General features: G+C 39.8%; 1 protein-coding gene across 1 annotated transcript in view; it reads right to left on the bottom strand.

The window, feature by feature from the left end:
* The window catches only part of KALRN (kalirin RhoGEF kinase), a 599,751-nt gene that overhangs the window by 379,826 nt on the left and 196,648 nt on the right, over window positions 1-23,277 (bottom strand). The window lies entirely within an intron of this gene.

Below are 23,277 nucleotides of genomic sequence, written 5' to 3'. Positions count from 1 at the left end.
TAATGAGCAAAGCGAAGAAACTGCCCACACTATGACTTTCTCCATTGAGATGATGCAGAATGAGAGAAAAGACCACAGCTGAGGCAATAAATGGAGCTGTCAAGTCACCATTTGAGTCAGGGCAGCTCTGCCTGCAATGGAACTTCCCATCTTTGTAGGAGCTTGGTACAGGTGAGGCATTCCCAGCCAAGGTAGCAGCTAGCAATAAATTATCACCAGTGAAGGATTTTAGGATGAAGGGTGAAGTAAAAGCACTGAGGAGAAGCATAACATGGAAAAGGTCTTCTTTGATGAGCTGCTGATCAGAAAGGGGAAGAGTGGGGCTCTAGGGGGAAAGTGCTACATGCTGAGTTGTACATCCAACTCAGATGGAGGACCCCTCCCCCACAGAGAGAGAGAGAGAGAGAGAGAGAGAGAGAGAGAGAGAGAGAGAGATTGAGATTCATATCTGCTCTGCAGACAGAAATTCCCCATCCCTATTTCAACAATGTACGAAGGGGTTCAGAGAAAGGCCAATTGAAGCAAGTCTAGGACAGTAGTCATCATCTGCTTTCTCACTCAATACAAATCTGATTAAATGTGCATGACGGATACTGGATTTTGTCTAATCAATTTTTTTTGTTCAGTTAATGGGTTATATAAACTCAACAGAAATGCATGTGGATTGTAATTAAACCCACTTGCTCTTGCTATCTTGTTTATGAAACATAGGTTCAGTTAAGATATCATACCAAATCATGACTAAGGTATTTTGACTATGTTTTAGTGTGATGTCTGCATTGATTAACCATGGTTTGTAAGAACTTGGTTAGAACTAGAACCAGACAGCTTGCTTTGAACTATTGTGTGGAAACCATAGTTTGGGGTGTTGTATGAACAGGCAAGTTTAATTTTCAACTTCTGACTAGGAATGAGAGGTCTGGGCAAACAGAAAATTAATGCAGGCATACAGCTCTGAACCATGGATCAAGCTTTCAAATAATCGGGCAAACCATGGTATGGGTATTTAAAATGTTTTTGTAAATCATGGTTGGACATGATGTCTGAATTCAGCCACTCTGACATGGATGATATGTGCAAGGTGCTGTCATCTGGGTTAGTTTAGAGACCAATCTACCCTTAAGCATCAGTGTACGACAGCTTGACCTGGTTACTATTGATTTAAATTTCTCCATCAGGCAAACAAGCAAGTAGGAATAAGAAGCTGAACTGGATTTCTTCCCATGTAATGGTAATATAAAGCATGGGTGGGAGCCATTTCTACTCTCCTCACAAATTTTTCTAGTCTTGAACCCAGTATTAAAAAAGAAAAAAGAAAAAAACAGAAATCCTCTAAGCAAGGAAAAATTAGGGCCAGGACGTCTTTAAAAGAGAGCTGTCAAGCTTTTTGTTAACAGTGACAAAAATTTTACATTCCTCCAGCCTAAAGACATTTTGCTGCCAGAGGCAAAGACAATGTAGCACATTCCCCTCCATTTCATGTATGTACGGTAAGGATAGTCTCCCATTCCAAATATAGGTTGGCAGTTAAATCTTAATGGTGAAAAAGTTTCCTCCACATCACCTGAAACTCCAGGCTCCTTTGGGGAGTCAGAATAGGTTGTCTGGAACACAAAAGAAATGGCTGGAGAGCTCAGGAGGACGATTCCCCCTCACCCCAGCATCTTCCAGCTGAGTCAGTTGCCTCACTCTGTCTAATTGGGCAAGGCGAGGGGAGCTCTGAATGCTTCAGTTAAACAAGGGGTTGAAAAGGTGGGTTAATTCATGGGACTTTGTGGAGCTAAAATCTTATAGAATGTTCTGCATAGTCTTATAATCATGCACTACTTAGAAGTGATAGAATAGCTTGACACAGACAGATATATGTAGAATTTGGTTTAGGAAGAGGTACAGAACTATAAACATGAATAAGCTATTAATCGCCCTCCAGATGCTTTGACCTCCAGCTCCATCATCCTTCACCACTGACTATGCTGGTAGGGTTGATAAGAGTTGTAGGCGAAAACAACTGAAGATCTACAAGTTACCCATGCCTGAGAGCTGGCACAAAAATATGGGCCCATTACTAAGACATTATTTTAAACGATTGCTGCTTCTTGTGATATTTCAAATCCAGTATGATGTTAACAATAGACAATTGTCTAAAAAGGCGAAGTGTTGGCTTTTACAACATGGGACATTTTTGACATCAGGTACTGGTATGTATCTTTTTGAGAGTCCACTGATGCATGGCGCTTTGATTGTATTTGCATATTTGGTACAAACTGCTGTGTCTTGATGAAAAGCCCTCCCTCTCCTTTGGCCAATTCTCAAGCTGAGGGACATCCTTGCTTTTGATATTAGTACTTTCAGGCACCATATTTCAGTCCCGGGTCTGCCAAATGCCTTGAAGAATAAGAACCTTAGAAATTAATGCAGGCTAGAAAATAAAACACTTCCACCTCTCCACTAGGTTTTATTTCTGCAGAAAAAGGGGCAGCAAGGAAGACTCAGGATTTTCTTTTCACAGAAACAGCTCCTGTGTGAAGATCCAAAATGCAGGAAATCTCAGAGACAGACCTTCCCATTAAAAAATGAGCCCAAAGAGCTGGCTCTGAGACAAGCCTTGGCAAAGGGCTCTGACTCTGTGGAAAGCTTCAGTTCGCCATATGGCTTGAAATGGGAAGGATGTTACAGCAAGTGCCGGCGATGTATAATTAATAGAAGGAAAGACAGGACAAGAAAAACAGGAGGAAAATATTAGTTTTGGATCATGTCTAAGTAACACACACCGATGGCATTAATCTTTTTCTTCTGAGAATAAATTTCAGCTATAAAGTGAATATAGCCTTTGTCTTAGATGGAACAAATGGTTTGGCGTACGGGGCAGTGGGATTTGTCTACTATGCAGATGGCCTGTTTGGTTTCCATGGTTCTGTGCTGTGAACTCTTGTAAAAGTTCCCCAGAAAAATAGTTCATAGTACAGGGCATGTGGTGTGTGTTTTGTAGAACCATGTGATAAGTAAAGTCTCCCTCAGTTCTGTACTATCCATAGCAGTTTGAAAGCCAGTATTTCCTGCTAGTTACAAAGCAACTGAAGCATGTACCTAGAATGAAGAACTGTTTAGGAATACACAAACTATTGTGTATTCTGAGATTTAAGAATATGCAGAAGTATGTGTGTGTTCTGGGTATCAGCTCTCTCAGATCCAAACTGTTTAGCAGTTTAGTTCTTCCTAGACTGTGCCATTACATATTGCATGTATGGGGTCAAATACTTTCCCTCCATTCCTTCATTTAGAACAGGAACAGGTCAAGTAGATATCCTATCTTTCTATCTATTGAAATCAACAACTCAAAATGGGTGTCATCAAATTTGAAATTTCACATGGTGCCTTAATTTACTTGTTTGTATCTTTTCAACAAGAAGATTTAACTTCTAAGGACTCCAAAAATAACAATGGCAGGAATTCACACTGATATAATTCACAGAAGGTGCCCCAAAAGCTAAAAACGGAACAAAATATGGAAGGTTATTTACCAGAGAAGAAGAGTGGAACTTTGTAGCATCTGGCATTTATTGGGTTACAAGCCTTATTATATGAAATCTGTCAATTAGCACCTGTAATTATCTAACACTATGCTATACCTCTACTGAGACCAAATTAAATGGGGTTTTTTCCCCAGGTGTAGGATTGCCACCACAAGTGTGGCAATACATGTCCAACAGAATAGGCAGGCACTGACAAGAGGCCTCAAGCAATATGGAAAGGTGCTAACCTACCTAAAGGAAGCCAAAATCACCCTTAAGCCTCATTCACAATTTGCTGCTTGTTGGAGCAACATAAGAGCAATTCTTGGAGCTTTCCATGGTGCTGCTCTATTTCCAGACTCTTGCTTGGTCAGAATCCTTTAAACCTAACTTGTTCTGTGTCTGCTCTGACAACTCAACCTCAAAGTGCCCAATGATGCTATGTCCTCATCACAACAGGGCTTGCAAGCTGAAACAAACAAAAAACAGGTTATCCAACCTCTTCTATTCCTCTCCTCTTCCTCCTTTTTTTCTCTCTCCCTTGGATAAATCATAGTTTAATTCAATTGGGAGTTTTGTCAATAAATCTGTGAGGCCATAATTTGTAATTGATTACTTATTTATAATTGATTATTTTTTTCAATATAATCTGCCAGACTATAATTTAAAACAGAACAACTATCTTTTTTCTATGGAGGCTGATAATTAAAGTTTCACATGCAACTTAGAGATGGTCATTAATTAAAATAAACTAGTTTTCTTGTCTTTGGAGCTTTGTGTCTTATCAACATATATTATCTTCTTCATTTATACTTGCACTTTGCTTCAAGTTCCCAACTTTTTAAATATCCCACTATACTTGTGTCTGTAAGACAAGCTTAACATGTTGAAAATTTCTCTTTCGTACAGGTAACAGTGAAAAAAATAAATTCTGAGGTTGCATTTGTGGAAATTCTGTGAGTAAGGCCCTGTTAAAGGCACAGGAGCAGGTGCAGAAAAACAGAAACTTCACTTAGATCTCATTCTGCTTTTAACAGTTGTCCAGTCATGACAATGACATTCATGTTGTCTTTAGAGCTGATCACCTGATTCAACAGGTGATGCAGCAGCCATGGCCTCTATTGAACTTCCCTTCCCAAATTCTTTGTCTGACCTTCTATAGCCTAAAGGACTACACTTGCAACATGCAGTTAGCAAGCAAATAAAAGGGGTGCATCTTTCAATAGCTTTAAAAGTACAATACTGCATTACCAGGTTCTGGAATCATGACCACTTTGGTACAGTACCATTCTATGATGCACTTTTCAGATTCCATTCTTAGATAGGGCCCATCCAAAATGCGAAGAAATACAAAACCAATTCCATTCTACTCATGAAGTTCCAAATCAGTTTCTATTTTATTATTTATTTGGAACACTTCTATGCCGTCCCATTCGCAAAAGTCTCGGGGCGGCTTCCAATACAAATAAATACTATGCAATTACATTAAAAATTTGGAGACATCCCAGGAAGATATAAAATCAATAAATAAATTTAACAATTAAAATAATATTTAAACAAAAAGGTCTTGGCCTGGCGTCGAAAAACAAATAACAACAGTGCCAGGCAGACCTCTCTGGGGAGCACATTCCATAGATTGGGCGCTACCAAAGAGAAGGCCCTTCTCTGGGTACTCGCCCTCCTAATATCTTTCACGGAGGGTTCCCAGAGAAGGGCCTCTGCCGCCGATCTCAAGGGATGGGAGGGCAGATATGGATGCAAGCGCTCCTTTAGATAACCAGGTCCCAAACCGTTAAGGGCTTTATAGGTGATAACCAGCACCTTGAATTGGGCCCGGAGTTCAATGGGAAGCCAGTGAAGCTGACGGAGGACTGGGGTTATATGAGAACAACACCCAGTCCCTGTCAGCAACCTGGCAGCTCTGTTTTGCACCAATTGAAGTATCCGGACCGTCTTCAAGGGCAGCCCCACATAGAGCATTTTGTTATTCATGTCCCACTACACTAAGTTATTTGTTTGCTGGAAATGCTACAAAATTGGTAATATATTAATTCTTAAACCACAAATCCTAATTCTTAAACCACAAATTTACATAAAAACAGTTGTTCTTCAAACAGTCCCACTTTACAGGGGATGAGTATTCTCTGCCAGATAGCACTATAAATCTGAACAAAAGCAGAATACTTTACATAGATCAGCTGTGAGGGGCTGGAAAGAAGGGAGAGGAAGGAGCACCAAAGCTTAAATAATTTATGTGTGCCGCTCATATATTCTGACATCTCTGACACACTTTTTAAAACATTAATGAAAAATCATTTTATGGATGGCTGAGTCATGACTGTCAGTCTGCATAGGCTCCATATCTCTCCACCTGCCTCTTTCATACACTTTTAGCTCTCTCGGCAGAGCCAAGCTGCTCATAATGCTAGAGTGCTCCACAGCATTCAGCATTCAGAAGGATTCTGAGCCAATGGATGTGCCAGCAGTCGAAGCAAACATTTTGAGAAGCTAGCTGTGATCAATTCCACCTTCAGTGGTAATTTTGTGTGAAGCCACCAGGTCCTAATCCTGCTGCTCTTGCATTAACAAGCCTGCTGCTTTGATAATTAGTGGAGCTGTGATGGCAGTACCGCTAATCATTTTGGAAAACAAATTATCTCCTTCATGTCTGAAGGCCTCTCAGGCTGCAATACTCAAGCTACTTATTCTAAAGCAGACCTGTTAACATCAGTGGGTTTTCTTCCATATACAGGGACTTGAAAACAGCCACTTTAATCGCGCGCATGTGTGTGTGTTTTCCCATCAGTAACCTGACTGTCTACCAAGATGCATATGGTGGCATGTTGTGGAATGATCCTGGTTTATTCCTATAGCCCTTGTAGAATGGAAATCTGAACCTGGTCCAATTCCTATGTTAGTCCCCTTTGCCAAACTGCTAGTGTACATGTAATCTTGGCATTTAGCTTTTTCACAATCCATATACCAAAAGTAAAGAAAGACTGTCTTGAACACCTTTGCCAACATGAACCAACCTTCAGTATCCAGTTGGGTATGGCAAGTTGGAAACATATCGTAACCATTCAGTGGGTCAGTGCCTGCTGAAACCTTATTTTGTGAATGGACTTCTGGGGTTTGCCTGCTACAATAATGTAACTGAATGGAGCGATGTCACAATGAAAGCAAAGTGGAATGATTAGCCTATATTACTCCATCAATTCGATAGATTATCAAATAATGATTAGATGATAAGATGATAATCATGGATATATTCATATGTTTGTTTAGGCAGTGAAAAAGTCTTCCAAATCCCAACAAATCCCAGCCATGCTAGAAGTGCTAGAACCATGTACCAAATTTGGGAGAGCTATGCCATTGCCATTAAATTTATCAGAAATTCTTACAAAATATATAGAAACAAATACAGAAAGGCCTTAAAGAATAATTTAATTCAGAAAGATTCAATAGGATAATTGGATCTGTCTGAATTAATTCAACAGGGCTTTGAACATGACTAGGAGAAGTGAAAGCCAGTGTGATTAGAGGTTTGGCCCAGAACTAGGGGCAACTTTAGTTCAAACCTTGATCCTGCCAGGAAGTTATCAGCATTCAGAGAAGAACGTGCCCATGCTTTGACATTCAGTAGTTTACAGCATCTAAGAGAATTGTCTTAGCATCAACAAAAGGTCTGGTATTCAGACCAGGGGCTGACCATTCACAAAAGAGACTTCCTTCTGGACTTCCACTAGAAAGTGACTCAAAAAAATAAGTGCTACCCAACTGATTTTACTCAGCACCTAACTGAATTCACCTAAGTGGTTGAAACCCTGATGGAAAAAGTACAGACACATTTATTCCAGATCCCTTTTTCCTGCTGGAGTTTTCTTCTTCAGGAAGTACTGCATAGATAATATATTGCACTGTCTTTATGTGTAAGGCAGGAAAGTGAGGCATATAATTTCATCCCATAAATCCTATTATGCTGAAAAACTGAACACCAGAGTTAGCAATATCATGCTTTTCATCCTAAACATGCTCTGCTTACAGAAAGGGAAGGAGGAATATATAACAAGATTAAATTGCCCTCTGCTTAAATTCTGGAAATTGGCTTTTCTTCGCTAAAGGGAACCACACAAAGAACTGGTTGGAGATTGATGAAATCTGACTGATTTCCAATGAGAGCAAGCTATTACCGTATAGCTCTATGATATCTGTGGTCAAATGACTATCTGTGTTAGTTTGACCACAAGGGCACAAGGAAAACAAGTCTGGAACATCTTTTTCCAGACAGATCATCATTGCCATGTTACAAAAGCCAAATATCCAATTGAGACCATTATTCAAAAGCAGGGCTGAGTGCTTTAATGCCATATATTATTTCTAATTACTAAAAAAGGCAGTATTTTGCAAAGCTGTTTTCTAAGCACACCCTATCCTCAATGTGTGTGTGTGTGTGTGTGTGTGTGTGTGTGTGAGAGAGAGAGAGAGAGAGAGAGAGAGAGAGAGAGAGAGAGAGAGAGAGAGAGAGAGAATTTACTTTTGATTTTTTGTTCTGCTAAAGTAAATAACACACTGCAGAAATTAGAAAAGTCAGGCAGCAGTGTAAAGGCAGCAGTGTTAAGAAAAAGGCATATTCTTCACCCACAATGTAATGTTTAAAAATACCTCTCCAGAAAGTAAAGTGATGGTGTGGGCATAATTTTATTTCATGACCACCTGCAGTTCTTTTCACATGGTTCTAGTTAAATGTTGACACATTATTCAGCTATTAAAGTAAAATAAGGAAAAGTACTTCAGCACCACCAAAAGCTGAGCTGAAATGTTTTAATGGTCAGGAACACCAATGGTTGCTGGAATATTTTATTAGTGTAATTGGGCAGTATAACAATTCCACACATCAGAATCAGAATTGTGCCAGTGTCTTGCACCAGCTGAGTCACCTATGGGGCGGGGGTGACCGGAAGACCTGATATTGCCAAAAATAAGTCTTCAGATTCAAGACTCACATGGTTTCAAACTTATGAGAGAATGAATTACATATTAGGAGGTCTGTGGGGCAGCGGGGGATGAACTTTGTGTAGGGATAATTGCAAAATAAAAATAAAATGGCATTTTGGGGCCAGTTTATATTTGCTGAACTGTATATCACTTTAAACTGCAAGTTTGAATGTTCCCAATGGACTGGGACTCAATGGCATATTTTTAAAATGTTAGCATGGGAGGGAGAAGAGTTCAATCTAGCCCTTTCTCCGACAATACATATATTTTGGGGGGAAATAAATATTTTCAATACAGGAATATTCAAAACTGCAAGCCCCTAATTTGTAGCCTGAAATGATATAGTCCATAAAAATGTTTACCACATGATTCTACTATATAGCTTGAAATGCCTGATCCTGACCAATCTTGAAAGCTAAGCAGGACCAGGCCTGGCTGAAATCTGGATGGATGACTTAAAATGCTGTGAACTGCCCAGAGAGCTTCGGCTATGGGTGATATAGAAATGTAATAAGATTTCTACTGATTATATATATATTGATCCAACTTATTCTGTATTCCTCACATAATAGCATGGGAAACAACCACAACGTTTCTGGATGCTGGAATAATAGAAGAAATTGCTCAATAGAGCACATCAATTAGCAGTGTAGTACAGTACAAAGAAAAACAGCTATCTTCTCATTTGCACTTTCCCTAAAAAACAAGCTTCTTAGAGGACAATTTAAGAACCATTGTTCTTAATGATAGCTAGGATACTTAACAGAATCAATTATGTTTCCAAACTATTTGGATGACAGAATGAATTAAGAATTTTGTTATCCAGATTTAACCCAATAAAGTTACAATCCACGAAGAATCCCATTGTGTAATATCCATACTCATGATAATGGACCCCCATGCAATCTTAACTGAATTAACAGTATAGTGACCAAAAGACTATAAAATCAGGGAGTCTAAAGTTAACATTTTGCCTGGGTCATGAATTTACTAGCTGGCCTTAGTCAAGTAATTATTTCTCAGTCTCTTCCCAAATCTGCAACATCATTCTTTACAATAGCAAAGTTGTATGCAGGGATTGTACTCAAAAAACACAGCCCCCAATAACTGAAAGGGAGGCACCAGCAGATCTTTTGAAAATAAATAAATAAAAGGATCCCAGTCTCTCTTTAACTCCCTGTGTCACAGATCCAGTCCTAGGATTTTTAGGATTTCATTTCAATGTATGCACCAAATGAATTTAGATACAGTCCTAACAGACATCTCCTGTGATTGTGGTCTCATTAATACGATCAAAAAATTTTCTCTTGGGATTCCACATCTTCATACTGGGCTTTGATCCTGTAACTATTTGTTTAAAAGGTTGCTATATCTACTACTATTTAACATGTACCAATACTGCCAGATTATTTTACATGTACCATGCAACTGATGGCTTGATGTGTTCTCTGTGAAATTGGGCTGAATTTTCTGTTTAAGATTAAGATACATTGTAAATCATGGATACCTGTAATCTAGCCTCACATTACCAGCAATCTCATCTTTTCACTATAATATATTATTTATATGTTTTTGTTACATATATATGCTGCTTTCCTCATATATGAACCCAAGGCAACATACAGTATATATTTACAGGTGCCATCTATAGCTTGATGCTATCCATGCAATGGGCATAAGAAAAGTCAAAATTTTATATATAAATGTTACTCATGAAATAAGGAAATAAGATAGCTAATAAAAGTTACTAAAATGTTATACCTTAAAATACATAAAATGTAAGAAATGGCCTGAAATTAACCATTCCACATGTATTTTGAAATATAAACATGTTTACAGCCTGCCTAAAACTGCACAGACATGAAGCCAACTAAGTCTCTTATTGGAGAGAGTTCCACACTTGCAGTAATTCTACAGGCCAGATCCTTCTCCACAGTATAAGGCATCCCCAGAGCTCACATAACATTGTCAAGAAAAGAAACAAGAGTCTCAGAATATATATATATTCCTATCCCCACCCCCAAAGTTGTCTGAAATAGCATAATTAAATCCAAATGTTACAGGTTTTTAACTAGGTGTAAAGTTTTTTCTTCGAAAAGTGTGAGCTTTGGCTGCCATCATTAAGGAAAACTGTTAACAGTTTAACATGAAGGAATTTGTAACAGCTGCTGCAGCAACAGTTGTTCTTCTCTGGTGGTGCTGCTTCCATGTTTTGACATAAAAAGTGGTGATTAGTTTGAGGTAATCACACTGATTGAAACAAAGAAAGCATCCATAATTAAAACAAACTATTTTTGAGGATGGATATGAGACAACTGTGGACACTCACCAATAGTCTCTTCAGTAGGTTATTAGTGTTATGATCCTGAGTATCTTGGGGATGTATCTCCACTAATACCTGGACACAGACAAAAAACTACTCTATATATGAATAATGAAATCATTTCTGAATGCCATTTAGAACCCCAATGGTACCATCCATGCAAAAGGAAAATCTCAGCTGATGTTAAACTTGCCTGAAATACCGTATGAGCTACACAGCCCAATAAGGATTAAACACTGAGTGCTGCAGCCTGAGAGAGAAATAACAGAAGTAGGGGGCTGGGCTATCTTGAAAGAGGTCATTGCTGCCTGGCACACTGAACGGAAACGGGATCGTGGACCCTCCAGACTGCTTGTGTGCAATATTCTAGTATTCAGTCTACTTAGACACTATACTCAATGCCTAAGAGCTTCCTCCAAGTTCCAGCTCCAAGGAAGGCTTAGAGGGTGGCAACAGGAAAGAGGTTTTTCTCTGCTTTGGCCTCTTGACCCATGGACTGACCTCCCCCACTGCACGTGCCTGCTGCCAATCTTGTCATCTCTTTGGTGCTAGCTTAAGACACTCCTTTATGCTGAAACTTCTAAAGATATACTTGGTTAGCCTAGGGCTTCATGGGATTACCCATGCCAGGGTAACATATACCCACGTACATGTTTTACAGAGTCATTCTAAATGTATGTTTCTAACTGTTTTGAATGTTTTCATGTTTCTTTTGATAAACATGTTATGGTATATTGTTGTATTGTTATTACATCGAGAGCTTTGGCTAGTGGGCAGAATAGAAACAAAATGAAATCAATAATAGTGTACTTTCATGACATTTACGGCTCACACTCCTGAGGTGCTATTCTAATTGAATAGAATTGGGAGGAGCCTTATGATGAAAGCTAATATTTAAATCCCTAGCAGCACAATCCTATGGCTGCTAGACAAAGTCCAGATGGCCATAGGATTTTTCAGAGTCCTTCCTCCAATATTAGAAACCTGCTTTGAGGTCAGAACTAGGACTTTGAGCTCTAAGCACATCCCACAACAAGCACTGAAAGAACTACTCTAGTTCCAGCTCTGAGATTACAAGAGGATTCTCAGAGATGGGCTTTTGGGGGCAAGGAAAGCAGGAAACCATATACCTCACACTCCTTCTCACCTGCTCTGAGGCAAATGTTTCTATCTCAGACACAGCCAGCCATCTAAGTATTTGCATGGCAGCAGGAATATGGTTGTGACCTTAGGATGCCTGTAAATAACCAATTTATGGGCAGCCTGACTGGATTACCTCCAAAAAGATTTAGTCTCTATAATCCTTTCCCATGAATGGTCCAATTTGCTGTATAAGATACCCCATGCCATTCATTTGTTTTTATTCCAAGCTGTAGGTCCACATGCATGCCTGGACATTGCATTTAATAATGTACTTACACCAAGTGTTATTACACAGAACAAAACTGATCTCAGCTCAGGCATTCCTTCCTATATGCTTCAGTAAAATGAAAATTAACTAATAAATGCAAATTACTGAAAGCACTTGAGGGAAAGGACGAAGTAAGGAAAGAAATACAAATATATTACATGAATGATAATTACTGTAAAATCCCAGGGTATTAGAAATTGCAAAAAACAAAATTCAAGTTTGATCCTGGTACCAAAAGCATTGTATTCTTTATCACTTCTATTCATCCTCCCCTCTAACAAGTCAATAACCTGTTGCTCAGGAAAACTGCAGGATGATAATTGAAAACAGGGTTCTGTCCATGACAGGAAATAAGCCCAGTTTTGATGTCTTTTGCTGCTCTCAACCAATCATTCAGAGCATTTGGAGCCTTGGAAAATGAATATATGAGATGGCAATCTCTGAACATAATATGGTAAATGTACTTATCTCTAACGCCTCCATGCTGAATAGCTCAGCAGTAATGATAACCCCTGATTAAGATATACAGCTATTTCCTGCATTTGGATTTCACGATGTTCCCCTGACAACGCCAGTTAAAGAAAAAAGGCATATAATGTGTTTGGACAGGAAGCAAGCACCACATAAGAATACCTACCCCCTTACAGGGTCAGCCTGTGAAAGGTTCACATGACATAGTATTCCATTTCCTACCAGGCTAGACACAGATGCTTCAGAAAATATTCTTAAGAACACAGACTGTTAACACGATATTCCAGTTTTTGCCAGTCACTCAGATCAGTAAAGCATACTCTTCTTGAAATGATGCATACCATCACCACTTGCTTCTACTTCTGTATTTCACGCATTATTTCCACAATCACCATATTTTTGCGTTAAACACTTTTGCACATGATCCATGGATTACATAAAGTAATGCACATTGGGGAAAAAATTGGCTCTGAATGCATATTGTTGCTACTGACAACAACTCCCTCTACTCTCATTAGCATAACAGTTATCAAATGATTGATTGGTTACACTTATATTCCACCACACCACCTAAAGGGCCCTCAGAGCAGCTTGGCAAAATAACAATCAAGTAACAAAATATAAAAAATAGTATTAAGAACTGTGGTGAAATATTTCACTAATATCTACAGTTAACATAAACTAAATGAAATAAAATATTGTTCCTCAAACCTATACCCTTTATGAAAGAATTAGCATCCAGCTACTCCCAGTTGGATCTGCCTATTGTGAGTTTACTAGTTGGCTGTTTTGAAGAAGGAGAAAGCAGATGTTTCCTTCACTGATAAGGCACAATCCTATGCATGTTTAGACAGGAAAAAGCATACAGTTCCTAGTGTGCCCCAACCAGTTGATTATACAAATTCAGCTCTGCAATTATTTGAAAGCCTCTTAAACTGAATTTTTATCTCAACCTGTTTTGATACATTACATAAATTTGAGAAATGGCATTTAGCAATAGCTCTTTCTTTTCTAATGGCATACACATACACACAGTAAAAAAATCCTCAAGTTCCATTTTACTGAAGTGTTTCCAACCAAAACTGTACCACCTAATTACAACTCCAGTGGAGAAACTGAAGAAATGGAATTGTATCACTGAATAACAATAATACACTCTATAGTCAGACAAGGCAAACACTTTTGCACTTTCCAGCACCGTATCTAAAAAGATCAAATCAACACGAGGCTTATTGAAACTGCAGTCATCATCCTGCAGACCCTGAAGTGTGATTATCTGTAGAGAAAATTCTTACATTGCTTCAGAAAAACTGTGAACCAGAAAAGTAAAAAGCCCCACTCCCACCCAACTTCCATTCTGGTACGACTTTGTCAGTCAAAGCACTACTGAGCTCCTCTGTACCTAACCATGCTCATTGCAACCAGCTTGATGGAAGTCAGTATGACATGGCAGGGCTTGCTTGCCAAGTGTTCCCTTCTTTGACAGAGAAAGTCTAGCCAAGGCAAACATCTCAGTAAAACCACTGTGAGGATTCTGATCAATGAAGAGCATGAGCAGAACAATATTCTTCTGTGTTACAGATGTGTCAAGAAGAAAACCGGTATTAACCGTTTATAACATATTTGATGAATTAACACAAATACCAGCCATTCCCAAAATGTCAATTGTCATACTTCAAGCTAATACCTTTTGGTGCTCTATGTTAAGCTGTTGTCTTAACTTTTCAATAGATTATGAGATCATTCCTGGTCGACATCATAAAGATACAGCATGCATCAAGTAAGTTACAACAAAACTGTGACAACGGAAGAGTTCAGTTTTAGTTTAAAATGGAGAAAAACATAAGGATTGAGAGACATTTTAAAAGCCTTGGACCTTTCCCCGAATTAATTAATTAATTGAAAACATCTGTATGCTGCCCAATGAATTATGAATGTTCATGTATTTGATTTGTATCCCATTCTATTTCATGGGCCCAGAGAGGCAATTTTTCCTGAAATGTTACTACCAATGGGGCTCACAATCTAATGCTCCAATTGACAAACCTATTCCTATGTAGCCTTTATAAACAATTAAATGAGCCCATGTACTAGGTATACATGCAAAGGGTACAAATATAACCTGCCCTGTGTTGATAATATTGCTTTAGTTATTATAAGATATATTAGCCTTTCCCAACCTGGACCCAGATTACATTGGTTACAACTCCCGTTATCTACAGCCAATATGGCCAGTGGCTGGGAATGCTGGCAACTGAAGCAGCAAACATCTCAAGGTCATGAGGTTGTGGAAGGCTGAGATGTATAAGAGTCAGAGCAAAGACTCTTAATGCACACTGCTCTTTTCTGGGGATGAGTAATTTACAGTGCACTCCTATATATGTTCCATCCCATAGAGATCAACAGGGCTTACTCATGGCTACCTGGGCACAGGATTGAAGACTTATTGTAATATCTAATTGTTGCTTCACTTTACCAAAACATGTTTCTTTATGCACAAGTCAGGGCATCCATGTTCCCATTTGGGTACCCTGTTGTCCCTTTCCAGCCTGGCCATAACAGTTGTGGGGCCCTATGGAACAGAAGGCAAAATGACACAGAAGGATGCAGTAGGTTGGAGAGAGAAAAAATTAGGTGCCCCAGCTTGTGTGAACAGAATCACTTTCTGGTAAGTGAAAGCCACCACTGCATACATTCCTTATTGTATGCAAGAGCTGCTTAAGACTTGCTAAGAATCTTCCAGCTGGAATCATTTCTCCCACCCCCCCACCCCCCAAAAAACTGTCATGGCACCTCTGAACACACACACACACACACACACAATAACTACAATCACTACTTGATAATAGGGAACACTAAGAGTTGCACATAACAAACCTGCTACAGAAGCTAACAAGTGGAAAATTATCATGGATATTACAGACAGCCTCAAAAAGAAGTTGGGGACTGAATGCAATATGTCTTCTGCATTATTGTGTGTTCAGAGGTGCTGCAGCAACTTCAACCCAAAGAAGCTGAAAGCCTCCCCTAGTGCAAACATGGAAGGGTAATAAATGCTTCCCAAAACCTGGCTTTCTGCCCAACACATCTCTTCACTCTCTTTTCTTTGCCAATGTTAATTCAGTTCCGTAGACATGACAAGTTATTTTCTGCATGGTTATGTTTTAGTCTTACTGTGTTTCAGACACCAAGTTGAAAGGAAAGGGAAAGGAAGGAAAGGAAGGGGATTTAGGAAGCACACTTCATATGCACAAGCACAGATCAGAAACTCAGAATCACAAATGTCTTAAGAATTGAAGTTATTTGAAAATTCTCCTCTGACATTTTTAATATTTGGGACGCACAATTCCTGCTTGCCACTTCACTGCTCCTAAAAAACTTCAATTTAACAGTAACTGAGAAAGAACCTTTGCAGTCCCAACCTCTACTCTAAAAATATAATCAGAATATCTCCTAGTTAACCATCTCCTGCCTCTTCATTACAATTGCAGATTTTTTTCAAGAATAAGGAAGGTTTCCTTTGTAAAATTGGCTGAGGAGAAAAGCTTTTTATGTAGGACAGAGCTGTTTTTTGGTGGGAGGAAAACAGGGTAACTACCTTCTGAGGCAGGCAATGAATGCCCCACAGGCAGCGTTGGTGGAGGTTGCAGCTCTCTGGGTTCTTCTAGGCAGCACTAGGAGCTGTGGCCACACAGCCCTCTGCTGCCAGAGGCACTGTGCATGAAGAGTGGGTGGTGGCAGCAGTGGCTGATGGATGGGGAGAAGGCAAGGAGAAGGAGAGATGCTACTGGCATGGGGGCAAGAGAGAAGATGAGTGGGATACCATACTAACATCTTGCCTACGATGTCAAAATGGTCCCTTTAGGTTTAAATCTAGTACCAAAAACAAATTCCCAAGCTGAGTATATGCTCTCAGACATTCCTTTATTTAATCTAGATGTGTATCTTGTATTTGACAAGCAAACTGGGGAAGGGGAAGAGTGGAAAAAAGGTTATTCTGTTTGTTAAGAAAGGTGGAAGCAGTGATGCCTAGCTTCTAGAAATGACAGTTTATCCATATGGGAGATAGGCAATTACCAGTTAGTTCTGCTCCTTATTTTTAATGTGAAATAAGGATACAGCTGCACTTGTTCATTCATAATTGGAGGGAGTGGCACATCGCACAAGCTCAGAGGCAGACCGCTTCTTAATTTAAGGAGTGGAAAAGGAGCGGGTTGCAATATACTAGCAAAAGTAAATCTATGGCAAAGACACAGCCATTCTCCTCATCTGTGTCTCAAACATATTTGTTCTGGATGTGCCCTTCTTCCCATGAGAAATGAATACATATGCTGGCTCTCTGATACCATCTCCATTAGCTGTGGTTGTCAACCCTTCACTGAAGTTCTCCTGGCACAGGTCACCCATCACCCTTTGAAGCCTTGTTGTTGTTTAACAGCTAGAGCTAAGTTTCAGGAAGAAGATATTGCTTGAAGGAGCAAAAGATACTACATAGAAAAAGCATTAACAGGGAAGTGGGGAAGAATTTAAGTGTAACTCTGAGTGAGCAGCTGAAGAAAGACTGAAAATGTGTAGCCAGCTCCAACCCATCAATTAGGTGTGCAGTGTTCCCATTGAAGGAAACTGAAACACCTGCTGATGCCTTTTAGAACTATAGAACATGGCCCAGAAACACCCCAGGTTTTTTGGGCAGTCCAGTCTAGCTGCTGTAATGCAAATCCCTGCTCCAAACATCTAGCCACTGGATAGTCTTATTTTCCAAGATCAAATAATTGTATACTCTTCTTCTCCAAGAACCACAAAGGCTTTTCTACTGCTTATCGTACTGGAGAAATTATTGGTCAATAGTCACTAATTTCTATTTTATATTGACAGTTCTGTGCTGTCAAAAACCCTTAAGCAGCTGGAAAGACATGTTTGATCAGATCATAAAAAATATAGCAATTCTGTGGGTGAAAACTTGCATTTATTGATAAATCACTACCGTCTTGAACTACAACATATACGTAACAATAGGTCTCTGCTTTCTCAAGCAGGAAAACACTATCACTTTGTGTACTCAGTGGCATCACCAGAAACTCACACACACACACACACACACACACACACACACACATGCACTGCAGGGCACAAAACAGACAAAGTACATTTCAGAAGGAAACAGTCTTTGTCCTATAAATTAGATGCTTGAAAGAGAAATAACAGTATATTTGGCTTTACTGTTCCTATTATAAACATATTTTCAGGCATAGCCTTGGTGACACAGGTCTTAGTTCTATGTCTTATTAGAATTATTGTTGTAATATGCTTTACCAAATTGCCTTTAAAAGTGGTTAGGATTTTTTACTAGGGCTGGTAACAGCTTTGGCAGGTTCCTGGGCAGCCCTTAAGGGTAGGGACTCAGCATCATTGAAGTTTTCCCTACCACAGAGCATCCCATGGACAGTTAAGCCACCCCCTCATTCCACCCGAGAGCAGTAAGACCAGTGAAGCTGGCAAAACCCTTGTTTCCTTCAGAGGCGATACACCAAAGGGACCAGTTATTTCCCAGTCCTGCTTGTTGGCATGGGTGCCAGCAGTAGCAAAAAGGCCCATCCTGGCAGCAAGCGCTGCTGCTGCTGCACCTATCCTTTTATTCCCCCAAGAATGTTGTGGTTTATTAGATACTTTAAGGAAAATGGAGCTAGCATTCAAGTATACAGTATGCTTAGAACTGCAACTTTATTTCATTCTCTTTTTCAGTTTATGTGTTAGTTATTATTTGTATGAGAAAATAATCTCTTTCAGGTCACCACAGGTGAGCCACACTCAGCCTAAGTCTCCACCTACCCCCACTCTCTACACATATTTATAGCTGTCTGCTTATGAAAACTGGACACATAATTGTAGCAGTCTCAGCAGCAAGAGGTCTTAGTTTATCTGCATGCTTTAAAGCAACCTGACAAAAAATAACTTCAGAAAACTATGGTTTCTGTTAATAAACAGTGTTGGCAGATCACTGAAAGCTGTTTAAATAGTTCAACAGGTTTTTAAGGAGCTGAAATCCACTCATTACTTGTGACAAATCACTGAAAACAATTAGCATCTATAATACACAAGGCACTAAGTATGTTTTAACAGTTCTGTGACACTAATTACTTGGATGAAAACAAATTTTCTCTCTCTCTCTCTCACATGCACAACTTTATATCTTATTTTGTCCAATTCATACTGTGGTATGGGCAATCTAGGAACAATTCAATTATACAGATGATCACAGAATTTATGTTCTATTAATTATGAAACTCTCTACAATCAGAATAACACTCTGAAAAATTATTGCTGTCAGAGTAAGAACAATCACCCATCTCTTTTGGTTGCAATCTGATGCATACTTACCTGGAAATAAGCCGTATTAAAAACAATGAGCCTAATAGACTCATGTTGCTAATACACATGTATAGGACTTCATTTGTTAATCTTCCAATAAGCCTTTCAGATACACCCTTAATGAAGATGTGAGAGAAGGTAAAATCTGTTAGAGCAGACCACATTGTTCTAGTCCCACATCCCATTTGCCATAGTGGTCAACAAGAAGCTTCCAAAAAACCTACAGTCCTCGATAGCCCTCTCCTGCTGCTGCCCCAAAATGGTATGCAGTATTTTTAGTGATTCCATAAATCAGTATTTTAGTTACATGTGCATTTTTGCTGTTAGGAAACTGCCATGATGCAAGGAAGTAATTCCTACAGGAAATAAATCTAGAGGTCAGGGAGCAGGTTTCTGATGATGACTATGAGCAGACAGAGCAAAATCAATCTGCAAATTACTTACATTTTCTGACTGGATTCAAAGAGGTTGGCTTCAGGTTGGAAGGAGTTCTGGGCTCCTTCCTACCTTCATCAGTGCCCACAACGTGTTTACCTGATGGTGGATGGCAACAGTGCTTGGTGCAATGGTTGGGGGTTGCATCTAGCTGCCATTTTAATTTCTCAGTGTTCAGAGGTCTTCTGTGAGAAAAGTGGCAGTGACACTTAAGGAGCTACCTGAGCAGCTTTCAGCACTGTAGGGACTGGGCTTGCTTCTCCCAAAATATAGTATTCCAAGCTAGATACCTCAGACTCTGAATCTGAACTGGAAGGAGATGGGTTGGAATTCTTAGCTGAAATGCCACAGCATACATTGAGATAAGGCAAATAGCTAGTGAGAACCACATTATCTATGCTTCACAGGAAGACACTGTGCAACAGGCAGGGTCAGAGAAGGATGGATACAGCTGTGCCAGATCAAGAGAGCAGGTCAATTGAATTCCTGCTGACTGGTGGACAATCCATGGGAACCTCCCTGAAGGTGGAGCTAATTCCATTTGGATGGGAAGAAAGAAGGGAGGGAGTCACTTTGGAATCAACTTCTTGGCATGAGCAGTCATCTGCCTAATTAACTGGCTCCATAACTACATGGATCACTTTTGTTAACATCCTGTGCAATACTCCTTTCATACCATAAAGCTAGCCTAGCTGACCTTATTTAACATAATAAAGACTGTAAGTTAGACGATTCTTTTTAATCAACTTCAAAGGAAAAAAGGCCAGAGGGAGACCTGCTACAAACAGCTTGATTCCATACTTTTTTCTTTTGACCTTCATCTGGTTTCATTATGGAAGAAGGGGTTGAGATGATTGCTGAAGAGAACTGAACACATCAGTATTGAGTGAACCAGCTGAATAATGCCGTCATGGCACTTCAAGCAGCTGGCCCCATAAGTCCATCTGCTCAGGTCCCTTCAGCAACACATATGCTAGCACCTGGCAGAAAATACCCTGCAGGATCTCCAGAAGTAACAAAGAAAATTTTCCAAATTTTTGAGCTCATGTGGAATTATTCCAGAAGAATTTCCTAGGATGATAAGAGGATTAGTTTTGTAATCAGTTTAATGATGGGCATTGGAGAAAAGTAAGAAGTGCACATTTGGTTGCTAATAACCTGCTGTTGCCCAATTATCAAGGATTTATGGAAGCAATGGTAGTGGTTTTTGATGATGCCCAGATGACCAAGGCAGTTACCAGAGACATTCATTCTCTTCAGCTAGGGCAGGAAACTGCAGCACTGGAAATCCCTTCCCCTCCATTTCCAGGATTTACACTTGGAAATTGTTGGAATTGTGGAAAGCGGAATTGTTTATTAGCATTGCCATTATTTATACTGCAACTCTTTTGGCTCTAAGCAACAAGTTCATAAAATTCATGTTACATTGAAACAGACCATCCTGCTGCATTTGAAACTGCTTGGTAGCACCAGTTGGATTAGGGCAAGTAAATTGAAAGAGGCTATGTTGGCTATTTTTGTTCAGGGTTAGGGTCACGCTTGTTGCACCTGACATGGAAGAAGGTGGTTTATGCAGGACTTGCCAAGAATGGAGCCCTTCATGACTACAGCACAAGAAGCATTCCTCTTTCATGCCACCGGCACCTGATGCAGAAGAAGGCTGCCAATTGTGCAGCTTTCATTCTGCAAGCATTCACAGACTTCCTCTCAGCTCAACTCAGCCTGCAAGACTGGGTTGAGCACATGAGAAAGTCTGTGAATGCTAAAGGGGCAGATTCTGCTGAGTTTCATCCCAACCCTAGTGCAGCCCCACCTGTACCCAGGTCAAGGTGCATTGAGATACTCAAAGCCAGTCATTCCCTTTTGGTCCCTGAGGCAGAAAATTCTACAAACATCCCTCCTCTTCCCTGGTAGTGAAAATACAATAATCCTAAATATTGAACAATGTTCTGCTTTTTCAAGATACCCCAAATCAGCTGTCTCAGGCAGCTGCCTCAGGGTATAAAAAGGGTGTGTGCATGTATCTGTCTTTAAAGGATCCTGTTTTCAAAGGATCCTTTACAAATCCCTTATTTGACGGGCAAAGTGGGCATTTGATTGAGTGTGTGTGTGGGGAGGGGGAGGTCAGGAATCAGGCACAAAGACTCAAGGAAGGCAGCAACAGAACAAAAAGCCAGCCAGTTTTGTTTTTTGTTTTTTTTGTTTTTGTTTTTGGGAGGTGGGGTCAGAGGCAGAAGAGATCATCAGGGCTCCCAAGTGGCATTTTTGTCCAGTTACATGAAAAGCTACATCTTTCAAAATTACTCACTGTACAATACTTGTACACTGCACTTACAAGTATTAAGTAACTTACAAGTATTACAAGTATTGCACACAGACACTTACCCCCCACCTCCCCTCAAAAATATGTGAGTCTTTAAGGTGCCATAAGGCATAATGATTGTGGATAAACAGGGTAAAAAGCCCCTTTCCTGCCCCCACATCTATTCATCTTTCTCTAGGCTACCCCTGGATACCCTGATGCCAAAATTAATCCACATGGATCCTACAAAAACATGCTCAAAAAACAAATGCAAAGTCAAGGAGCCCCTTACACATTAAAGCAAACTCTGCCAAGGTGTACTCTCATAGATACCATGACCCATTCAGATGTTGCTACTCAAACTCTTTTTCCAAGCACAACTCTTTTCCCAGGGGAAGGGGACCAGGCCAGCTTGGATGAAGCAAAAGGAGAAGAGGTCTCTCACACTCCATTTGATTCACAAGCAGCCAATGTGCCTGCTCTTCCTCTTGTGAGGTCCCACTACTTACATTAGCTTAGGGCAGGGGTCAGCAACCTGCAGCTCTGGAGCCGCATGTGGCTCTTTCATTCCTCTGCTGCAGCTCCCCGTCGCTCAAAATATGCGTCACAACCGCCAATGTGCGACACCCGCCAGCACGCGATTTATAGAGCTTTTCGACCCTCGGTAGGCCAACCATGGATAAATCCAAAAAAAGAAAAGTTTCAGAGGAAAACAGAATGTTTAATGGTACGTGGGCAGATTCATTTGCTTGCACTGCTGACGAGACTAGTTTACCAGTATGCTTAATATGTGGCGAAAAATTGGCAAACAACAAAAAGTCGAATGTGCAAGACATTTCCAGAATAAACACACAGCCTTTGCTGAAAAATATCCGGATGGAGATGAGAGAAAAAAAGCCATTTTGGAACTGATGCAGAAGGTTGATCTGAGCAAAAATCATAATTTAAGTTTGGCTTTTGATTTCATAAATATGAGGAGGACTCAAATAGACATTGAGTATTTTATTTGAAAGTTAACTTTCAACCCAGCGTCTTTTTTTTCGGAGTTCAAAATGTTTTTGTTGCATGCAGAAATAAAAATTTGTTTTCTCTGCAGCAGTTCATTGATTTCATAAATGCAACACACTATAGTTTTTTTATACATAGCATAAAGGTAAAAAACGATATATGCAGTGTTCATTTTAGATGTCAAAAGGGTTTTGTGGCTCCTGGTGTTTTCTTTTCTGTGGGAAATGGGTCCAAATGGCTCTTTGAGTGTTTAAAGTTGCTGACCCCTGGCTTAGGGGCACATGTGTCTTTGCCAAGTGCAATGGGCTGTGCAGGCCTCTGCAGAGACAGGCACATTCTGAGAAAGCCAGGTGATAGTGGTGCTGGTAGGCAATTTTGGTCTCTGGACTTAATAAAAATATGAATCAGACGATGGAAGAAAAGATGACAGTCTCCCCTCTGTTTTAAAAAG

Source organism: Varanus komodoensis, unplaced genomic scaffold (genome assembly GCF_004798865.1).
Source record: "Varanus komodoensis strain SLA01 unplaced genomic scaffold, ASM479886v1 scaffold32, whole genome shotgun sequence".
Taxonomy (NCBI): Eukaryota; Metazoa; Chordata; class Lepidosauria; order Squamata; family Varanidae; genus Varanus; species Varanus komodoensis.
This window is presented reverse-complemented; position numbering and strand designations above follow the sequence as displayed.